The sequence below is a fragment of the Tamandua tetradactyla genome, chromosome 10, assembly GCF_023851605.1.
Source record: "Tamandua tetradactyla isolate mTamTet1 chromosome 10, mTamTet1.pri, whole genome shotgun sequence".
NCBI lineage: Eukaryota > Metazoa > Chordata > Mammalia > Pilosa > Myrmecophagidae > Tamandua > Tamandua tetradactyla.
This window is the reverse complement of record NC_135336.1, coordinates 11,538,744-11,548,984: the sequence shown is the minus strand read 5'-3', so window position 1 is coordinate 11,548,984 and position 10,241 is coordinate 11,538,744. Positions and strand designations below refer to the sequence as shown.

The following is a 10,241-nucleotide window of genomic DNA, read 5'->3' as shown; positions in this document are numbered from 1 at the left end:
AAGGCCTCATCAGAAGAACTCTTAACACCCATATTTCTAACAAAACAATCTAGGCATTTTCTATTAAGTAACTCACTACTCTTCCAGCCTCTATCTATTCCCAAATTCCAGAGCCTTTTCTACACTTTTGGCATTTGCAATAGCAGCACCCCACTTCTAGTACCAAAATATGTTAGTTTCCAAGGGTGATTAAGCAAATACTTGAAATGGGTTTGGGTTGAACAGCGGGAGTTTATTCATTCATGGGTCTGAGGCCAGGAAAATGTGCAGTTATTCCAAGCTAGTGTTTCCATGTTGGAGTGCCTTCCAAGCATTTCTCAAGAAACTTACATGTTTTTTCAAACTCCATATCCCCCAGAATATCAATTGAGAAATTAGGAAAATAAGAAAAAAGTATTAAAATTACCTGTATAAATTAATGCTAATAATCAGGATAGATGTTAATGGTTAGAAGGAATCCACTGGTGGTAAGTCAAAAGCAAGAGTAGAAAACACCAACATATGAAATCAAAAGTTAAGGCCAATGTTTCTAGAAACTGGGACAGCATCATATAGGAGAGAAATGATCACAATCTAGCTAGTCAGTCTTACTTGTAGATGTTGCTATGTTGTTAAGTGTGTATTTCAGGCCTTTTCTACTGCTAAAGTATGTCAGTCTTGAATAAATATTGGTAAGTTAATATGTGTAGCAAACTTTGTACAAATCCTATGAATTATGTTCCAGAAAGCAACAGGTCTTGTAACCAAAGTAAGTCCTTAAATTGGCAATTTGAGTATATGATCTTATTTAGTGCTAATAATCTTACGAGGAGATCCAAATGCAATGTTAATAGAATACTACCCTGAAATGTACACTGGTGTTTTCCAGGGTTAAAATATTTGTTGTAGGCTACAGCTTTTTTGTAAATGCTCTAGGCTTAAAATCTTATTTGTTGTACATATTTTGGATAATCATAATAATGATTAAAGAGTATCAGGAATGTTAAAAGTAACTCGAGGAATGATTCATTATTTTGACAATTCCAAAAATATTCTGAGAATTCCCATATCTCATTTCCAGGTCCTGAAGATTTGCCTTTTGTGAATATGGAAAAATAAACTCTGACCACATTGTCTAGAATAATGTTGTATGCCTACTTATAATCCAATCACTAAATAAGAATAGCATGGCTGACTTACATGACTCAAGCAGGATTACATTTTCCTAAATTCTGTAGGTGAGTGGTAGATACTTGAATATAATCAGATCTGTTATGAAGGAAATGAAAAGTTGGATTTATAGCCCCTATAGGAAAAAATCAAATATAAATGAAATTAAAGTTAAAAAGGTCATTTTCTTGGCCATTTATACCTTACTGTAAGTCTCATTTTCTCAAAGTAAACTCTTTTAACTGTGTGTAGTGTTACTTCTAGTTGAATCTTTATTAGACTACCCTTCCCATATGAAGTGAGAATACAGATCCCTTGGATCACTTCTTTATTCCCACCAGTGCTTGATATTGGCTTTATTTTGCTTTATTTTGTATTGGTTATAACTCTGAAATAGTATATTTTTAAAATATACTATTATTTTAGTATATTTTCTACATGAAAATACTATCTGTATTTTATACATGATAGTATATCTACATGATATACTATCATGTAGTAATGGCTACATGATCATGGAGTACGTTTCTTCTCTGCCAAAGGAGAAAATATTTCTTACATAATATTCAAGTGACTCAAGTGAACATCTCTCTCATCAGTTGCTTAGATTCTGCCATATTTTATTTTGCTTCAGTTTTACTGTTGTTCTCACACAATTTTGCATTGACTTTCTTGACATTCCTACTTGCCTTACTTTATTCTTTGTGCTAGTTGCCTTTATCTATCGTCCTTATATTTTGAGATTCTGGAACTTCCCTTATGGCTCCTGGATTAAATTTTCTCATTATTAGATTCAGGCCTTCATGTTTCCTCTTCACTTTGTTGGATACTCTTCATTTGCTTCATGGAACATCCCACAAGATAACCCCTAAAGATAACATATCTAAATCTTTGTGTTTGTGAAATTCATGTCTCTTTCAATGGAAAATGTCAACATTTTCAGACATATACTCATCTTCAGTATTTTGGTCCTGACCTCCTACTCTGCCCCTAGATTGTTTTTAGCAAATCTCAAGCATTATATTGATTCATCAGAATATATTTTGGTATGAATTCCTTAAAATAGAGACTTTTTTTAAACAGTCACAATACACAACCTCAATTAAAAAGTAACAGTAAATTATTGATAGTATTGAAATGCAAACATTGCTAAATTAATCATAATTTTTCCAGATAAATATTTAACAATTTGATTGATAGATCTGGTTTCAAACTAGATATACTTCTCACCTTTGGGTAATATATCTCATTGATCTTTTTTTTTTTAATGGAATTTTACTGTGATATAGTCACATACCATTCAAATCATCTGAAATATATTGTAACTTGCTCATAGTATCATCACAATTGTGCATTTAACCCCATAATCCCATTGTTCTCTTTTAATCTACAGTTTCTCTTTCCCTCTTTATCTATCCTTGCAATCTACTTGAAGGAATTGGGCCTTTTATCCTGTGGAGTTTTTCATAACTCCAGTTTTGCTGATTGCATCCCTATGGCATAATTTAAGATGTTCCTCTGTCCCTGCAATTTGCTATTAACTGGTATTAACTATTAACTAGCTGTAGAGTTGAGATAAAGGTTCAGTGTTTCGTTTTGCATGGGCAGGCACTGGGAGTCAAACCCGGGTCTATGGCATGGTAGGTAAGAACTCTACCTGCTGAGCCGCAGTGGCCCACCCTAAAGGTTCAGCGTTTTGACAAAAAAAAAAAAAGTGCTTCCTATTGCAAGCACATTAAGAGACACATAAGGATTAGTTGTCTCTCTTTTTGTGATTTTAAGGATTATCCATGAGTTTATTTTTCACCTAATGGTATTAACCTCTAATGATGATCATAAATTATTTTCCCCTTTATTAATTATCTCTTTTTTTGTGATTTTAAGGATTATCTGTGAGTTTATTTTTCACCTAATGGTGTTAACCTCTAATGATGATCATAAATTATTTTCCCCCTTTTTTACCGGTTCTCAAAAAAATAGATTGCTTCCCTCTCATAATCCAAAGGTGACCAATGAGTATTTTTCTTTTTAGATATCTTTATAGCTTCATGGATTTTTTTCCTATTCCATATGTTCTTTGCAGATATTTGTTGAGGCTTTCAAATTGTCTTATTTTGGCCAATGAGAACCCCTTAAAGTTTGCCTCGGACGCTTTCTAAATAATCATTGTAGTCTTCGGAAATATTCTCACTTTCTTGTACGATAAGATGTTTTTCATGCCATCTTGTACATTCCTTTCTCACACATGAAATCAACATTTCTTCCAGATATATTACCCATATTAATACTAACAACATATGCTTACTGAAAAATAGCTTAAAGTTTTGTGTGTTGTCAAATTTCTGGATTTTTGTTATTCTAATTAGATTAGGTGAGAGGGCTCAATTTAATTTTAAATTTTAAATTCATTACCTTATGCTCCTTTTACTCACTCTTGATTGATAATCTATCTGAATATATAATTCTGCCTTCAAATCCTAGGTCATCCCTCATTAGCTTTGCAACCCTTAATTAAACTTTTAGTACTTCAGTTTCCTCATCTGTAAACTGAAATTATGAATAAAGTTACTGTAACCACAAAGAGTTTTATAAGAATTAAATGAGATGACTTTAGGGTGCTTAGAAAAACACCAGGCACATAGCATTATCCATTATCAGCATCAGCAGCAAAAGTATTTGAATGTGTTACACTTTTCTTCTGGCATCTGTTATTGTTGATTCTAAATTAGATTACATCGGGTCCTGTCTCTTTGTAGAAAAAGATAACTTTTTCTTGGAAAAGTCAGAGGACCTACTTTTTATCTCAGGTTCTTTGCAATTTTACAAGAATGTCTTTTGGCTTGGTATAAGTCTTAACAGTCATTTCGTTTAGAAATTGTTAGGTCCTTTTTGATGGCCTTTTTCTTTCTTTTTAAACTTAATTTCTTAATTAGAAAAGTTATAAATGTACAGAAAAATCATGCAGAAAACACACATTTCCCATATAAACCTCCCTTCATGCACAGTTTTCCCCATTATTAACACTATGCATTAGTATGTTACTTTTGTGATAATTGATGAAATAATATTATTGTACATTATCAACTATAGTCCATAATTTACATATGGTTCACCATATTTTATAGCTCTTTGATTCTTTTTCAAATGTTGTTCCAGTAACATATATAAAACATACAAAATTTCCCATTTTAGGCTCATGCAAATATATAACTTGTGGGATTAATTACTTTTGCAATATTGCACTACAATTACTGCCATCCATTACCAAAACTATTAAATCACCCCAAATAGAAACTTTACACTAATTATGCTTTGTCTCCCAATTCTCTATCCCCATCCCAGCCCCTGGTAACTTGAATTCTAGTTTCCAATTCTATGAATTTCCTTATCCATTCGTTAGTTGGACACTTGGGTTGTTTCCATCTTTTGGCAATAGTGAATAATGCTGCTATGAACATCAGTGTACAAATATCTGTTTGAGTCTCTGCTTTAAATTCTAAGTATAGGATTGCCAGGTTATAAGGCAGTTCTCTACTTAACTTTATAAAGAAAACCAAATCATTTTCCATAGCAACCGCACAATTTTATATTGCCACAAACAATGAATGAGTATTCCTATTTGTCCACATCCTCTCCAATACTTGTTATTTTAATTTTTTTTTTACCTGGTAAACATTCTCATAAGTGTGACACAATGTCTCTTTGCAGTTTTGATTTGTATTTCCTTAATGGCTAATGACGTAATTGTTCATTTGTTTATCTACTTTTAAGTCTTTTGCCCATTTTTAAATTGGGTTGTCTGTCTTTTCTTGAATTATAGGATTTCTTGATATTAAAACTTTTCAGATATGTGGCTTCCAAATTTTTTTTTTTTACCTCGATATACTCTAACCAATTGTATGGTCTGTCTTTCTACTTTCAGGATAAATTCCCTTGATGCGCAAAAATATTTAATTTTGACGGGGTCGTGTTTGCTTATTTTCTCTTTCATTGCTTTTGGTTTGGGTGTAAAGTCACCCACACGCCTATCTTTTTTTTTTTGTTTTGCATGGGCAGGCACTGGGAAACGAACCCAGGATTCTGGCATGACAGGCGAGAATTCTGCCTGCTGAGTCACTGTGACCCGCCCTCCTTTATGTTTTTTCCAAGGAGTTTTATAGTTATGGTTCTTATATTTAGGTTTTTAATCCATTTTAGATTGGCTTTTGTATATACTGTTTGGTAGAGGCACATCTTTATTCTTTTGCATATGGATATCCAGTTTCCCCAGCACAATTTGTTGAAGGGAAATTATGTTCCATTAGGTGGTCTTGGCAACCTGTTAGAAAATCAGTTGGCCAAAAATGTGAGCGTTTATTTCTGAACTTTAAATTCAACTCATTTGGGCTATTTGTCTGTCCCTGTACCAGAACTTTGTCTACTATAACTTTGAAATCAGTCTTAAAATCAGGAAGTATGAGTCTTCTAACTTCATTCTTCTTTTTCAAAGTGGTTTTGGCTATTTGGAACCCCTTACACTTCCATATTAATTTGATGTCTGGCTTTCCATTTCCTGCAAAGAAGGGAGTTAGAATTATGATTGGGATTGTGTTGAACCGATAAGTTGCTCTGGAAGAATTGCATCTTAATGATATTTAGTCATCCAATCTGTGAACATGGAATGTGCTTCCATTTATTTAGATCTTGTTTGATTTTTTTTACCAATGTTTCATAGTTTTCCTTGTATAATTCCCTTGCATCCTTGTTGTGGTGGTTAAGTTCATGTCTCAACTGGGCAATATTATGGTGTCAAGCAAGCACTGGCCTGATTGTTACTGTGAGGATATTTCATGGATTTAAATCATCAGTGAGTTGTTTGCATCTGTGGCTGACTGCACCTACAATGAGTTGAGAAGATTGCTTTCAACAATGGAGGAAGTCTCATACAATCCATCGGAAGGCCTTAAAAGGAAAAATGATAATTTCAGCAGTCAGAATGGAGAATTTCCAACTCTACTTGGGCCAGCCAGCTTCTCCTGGAGAATTCTCCTAAAACCTTCGATGCAGTTCCGAGCTTGCAGCCTGCCCTATGGAATTTGGACTTGCCCATCCCCACGGTAGCATGAGCCAATTCCTATAAAGAAATCTAATAATATTTACATAACATATATTCTATAGGCTCTGTTTTCCTGAAGAACCCTGACTAATGCATTTTGGACATTTTGCCTGGAGTTTTAGAAAGTAATGCCAAGATGGTGTCATTTGATCTGCAGGCTTCATTTCAGTGTGAAAGTCTATATTGGCTATCAGGCTGCTGGCTTCCCAGTGAGAAATAGAAGGGCTTCACTCTGGTATACCAATATGAGAAAAAAGTCCACTGTTTTGTAACATTTTCCCTAATGTTAAACGCAGACTCACTGTATTTTTCTTTCTGGGTAGTGGAGGTATATACAAGTGAGTCAAATTTAGCTATCCCATATTTAAATCTTCTATTTATTCTCTAGTTTGTGCCCCCTTTCTCACACCTATTTTCTGCCATAACTGATGTGTGTGATCCTAGTGCCCCTTTCGATTTCATATAGTAGATTCTAGGTTGTGGCTTTCTCTGACTATTTCATTTTTTAATTATTTTCAAATTATATTTTACCTCTAATAAAAATATTGAAATGTCTTTCATGTTAGTGAGATCTGGCATTTTCAATTCCATTCCTGTTCTCTTTGCTGCAGGAAACATCATTTTCTATTCTGTGCTTTAATTTTATATTATTTCAGGCAAATGGTTGTTTTTAAGGTGAAAGGATGAATTGTATTAGAAATCTTTATGAAAATATGATTTCACAAAACTCGTGTTTAATTTGTTCAAGCCCTAATTTGAACTGGCATTTGTTTTTAAGCCTATACTGTCTAGAAAATTTAAAATGGTTTTCACTTGCAAAGAGATAAAATTCTTCATATAGAGCATATCTGTATATATATATATAGCTAATGCTAAGAAATAGAAAAGTAGATAGATATAGAAAGATATCTTCAAGAATTAATCTTCAAGAAATTCATCCCTTCACTATGTAATAAATAGTACCTTTATATAGATCAATATAATATATCTTAGAATTATCAAAATCATTTTGATATTGATTAATATCACTATATCCACTTATGCCATTTTGCCAGTCCCTGTATTTCAATGACTGTCTTTAATATTTCACTATTATAATGTTTTCCTCTTAATAAAACTTAATAGATTCATCAATAAGTTGTTTAAAAATAGCTATAAAATATGTTTCATAATGTTTTCATTGATCCACATATAAACTAAGATCTTGCTTCCCTTATAGAGTTTTAATGAAAATAACAGAGGAATTATTTTTCTTTTTTACAAAGCCAAACCATGCTATGTTGATGACATTTTAAAACTTTTTATGATGATAAAAATATCTTCAAACATACGTAAAACAGTGAGAACAAGGTAGCAAAGCAGCATATACCGAATATTTAAATTTAAGAATTATCATTTTGCCATTTTTGTTTTGTCTGTTTTGAATGTATATGTGTGCTTTGATCAAATCCAAGCCAAATTATATATTACCCTGAAATACCCTAGATGAAACTCTGAAAAAATGACATTTTTATACAAAGCCACAATATTAATAATAATTCTTTAACATAATATAATTAAGAATAATTATTTCATGTCCTTGGTTGTCATCCACATATCTTCTTATTGTTCACTTTTAAAACAGGATCCCAATGTGGTCCACAAACGGAATTATTTTGTATATTTATCTTGGATGTTTCTTTTTATAATTTAAAAGGCTTTAAATTTGCTGAGAAAAATCACAGGCATTACTAATTTTGTTTAGTTATAGTTTCCCTGCAAAATGTTGTTTGAGAGAAATTATATTCTCTGCCAATTGTGCCAACCAACCAACTAACAACAAATAAAAAATGCAAAGCAGTATCTCAACGATTTGCAACAAATAGGGCATAATAGGAGCTCTTGTGTTATAAGGGTTCAGTTACAATGACAAGAAATTGGTAAAGGTGTTACATCTAGGGTTCATTTTGAAAATTCTGAGTTTCGCATAATAGCATTGCTTTAGTCAGGTTAAAGTTATTATATTTAAATATACCAGCGTATCTGATTTTTATATTAAATGCTGTGTTATTAGAGGTTAATTTTTAGTGGGGTAAAAAAAAAACAAAAAAATCTCAGTAGCTTAATGCAATCTGATGTGAGCCTGGCATTTCAAGAAATGAGAATTACGGGCCAGTATCACTCAGGAACTTAATATTACAACCCTCGAGAAAATACTGGAAAATTGAACCCAGCAAAAGATAAAAGGTATAACACACTGTGACCATATATAATTTGCTTTAGAAATATTAAATTGATTTAACATTGGATAGTCAAACAGCATAATTCAGCACAGTAACTGACCCAAGGAGAACAATTACATGGTAATCTCAGAACAATTACATGGTAATCTCAGTAGATGATGACAAAAGTAGAGAAGAGATGGAGTAGTAAGATATTATAACATAGGAGGCCTTACCTTATTATTTTATTTTTTTATCATTTCATGGTAGACTGAGTGCTCTAGAGCTACAGAGATGTAAAACTGTCCTCATCCATCCTTTCCTCAAGAAAGCGGAAGAAATTAATTTAAATATAAGCATCAGCTATCGTGTTCAGGGGAAACAGACAAGAGCCAAACTGGAGGAGAAATTGCTAGCATGATAAAATGCTCCCTGATACAGGTAACTCTTGAATCCCTTGGGATGTACCATAAAATTCTACATCTATTGTTAAAATGAAGAATTGAATGATTGTGGAAATTAATTACAAAATTTTCTGTGACTACACTTAGTATTTACATATTTTTTTCATCATAAAGGATCCCAGCATATCCTTTTACCTCTGCTGATATATACATAAATTAGAAAGTGGAATTCACGTTAATATTATATGAAGTTGAATTTTATTTTTACTCTTGGAAAAAAGTAGAAAACCAACTTTGTAATATATTTTGACAGTAACCATGTGGTTTTCAAGCCTGAAATGCCATTCTTACAGGTTGGCCATTGTATTTGTCCTCTAATGGAAGGCCTGAATTCACCAATTAAAGACAATTTCACAGTCAATGAAAGTTAGAAGTGGGAGTATCTTGAAAATCATTGTCTCCATAATTTTTCTAACTGGGCTTATTGGGTGGCCTTTTCTGCTTAGCAATCTCAATATCTCAGGATGCATATTACCCTCAGGTTTCTGGATTGGCTGGAATTTGGCTAACCAAATGGGAACTCAGTGTTCAGTGGGGCAGTTTTTCTTCATACTGTGGCAGCTAGCCTGGCTCATCTCTCTTCAGTAGGTTAGCTGGGGTAGCACTTATCCACGTGTTCTGTTTGATCTGTGGACTGAGCATGTTCTTTCTCATGACAAGAGCAGAAGCAGAAGAGAGTAAACAAAAACATGAATCTCTTAAGGCCTAGGCTTAGAAGTGGCATGCTTTCACTTACATCCATATTCTTTTAACTAAAGCAAGTCATATGTGCAAGGGAAATGTCAAGGGGAAGAGAAGGAGTCTCTGTCCACAATGAGGCCTTGCAAGGGTATAGATGCAGGGAGGCATAAATCTGGAGCCAATAATTTAATCTGGAAAATTAACTTGCCCAAGAGCACAAAGACAGATACTAGAGTAATCTTTTTTTTTCCTTGATGGTCCATTTAAAATGCATGTCTGCAGGAATGTCTCACAGAGCTGTAGCACTTAAGAGGACTAGTTCAAGTGGCACACAACCCTGGTATGTATTTTTTATCCTATGTATTTAGATTTGCTGGCCTTGGATAACTAGATTCAAGTCCTAATTTGGTCACTAGTTAACCTCTATGACTTAGGACAATGGTTCTCAAACATTGACGTGCATCAGAGCCTGCTAAAAGGCTTGTTAAAATGCGGATTGCTGGGCTCTAACCTCAGAGTGTCTGATAGTTTCGGGGTGGCTTAGGCTACTGGAGCAGGGACCACACACATTGAGAAATACTGATTTAAAGCCTGCAGAGAATGAAATCACTAATAAGTGTCTGAAAAATGCCTTTGTCTTTGTTCTCATTG

The 10,241-nt window shown here is 33.4% G+C and overlaps 1 long non-coding RNA gene across 1 annotated transcript; it reads left to right on the top strand.

The window, feature by feature from the left end:
* The first annotated feature begins 1,068 nt into the window (after positions 1 to 1,068).
* Positions 1,069 to 9,930, top strand: LOC143647806 (uncharacterized). The gene is made up of 3 exons (XR_013158193.1): positions 1,069 to 1,217; positions 8,716 to 8,886; positions 9,873 to 9,930. It is a non-coding gene; the product is annotated as an uncharacterized LOC143647806 (long non-coding RNA).
* The last annotated feature ends 311 nt before the right edge of the window (positions 9,931 to 10,241 follow it).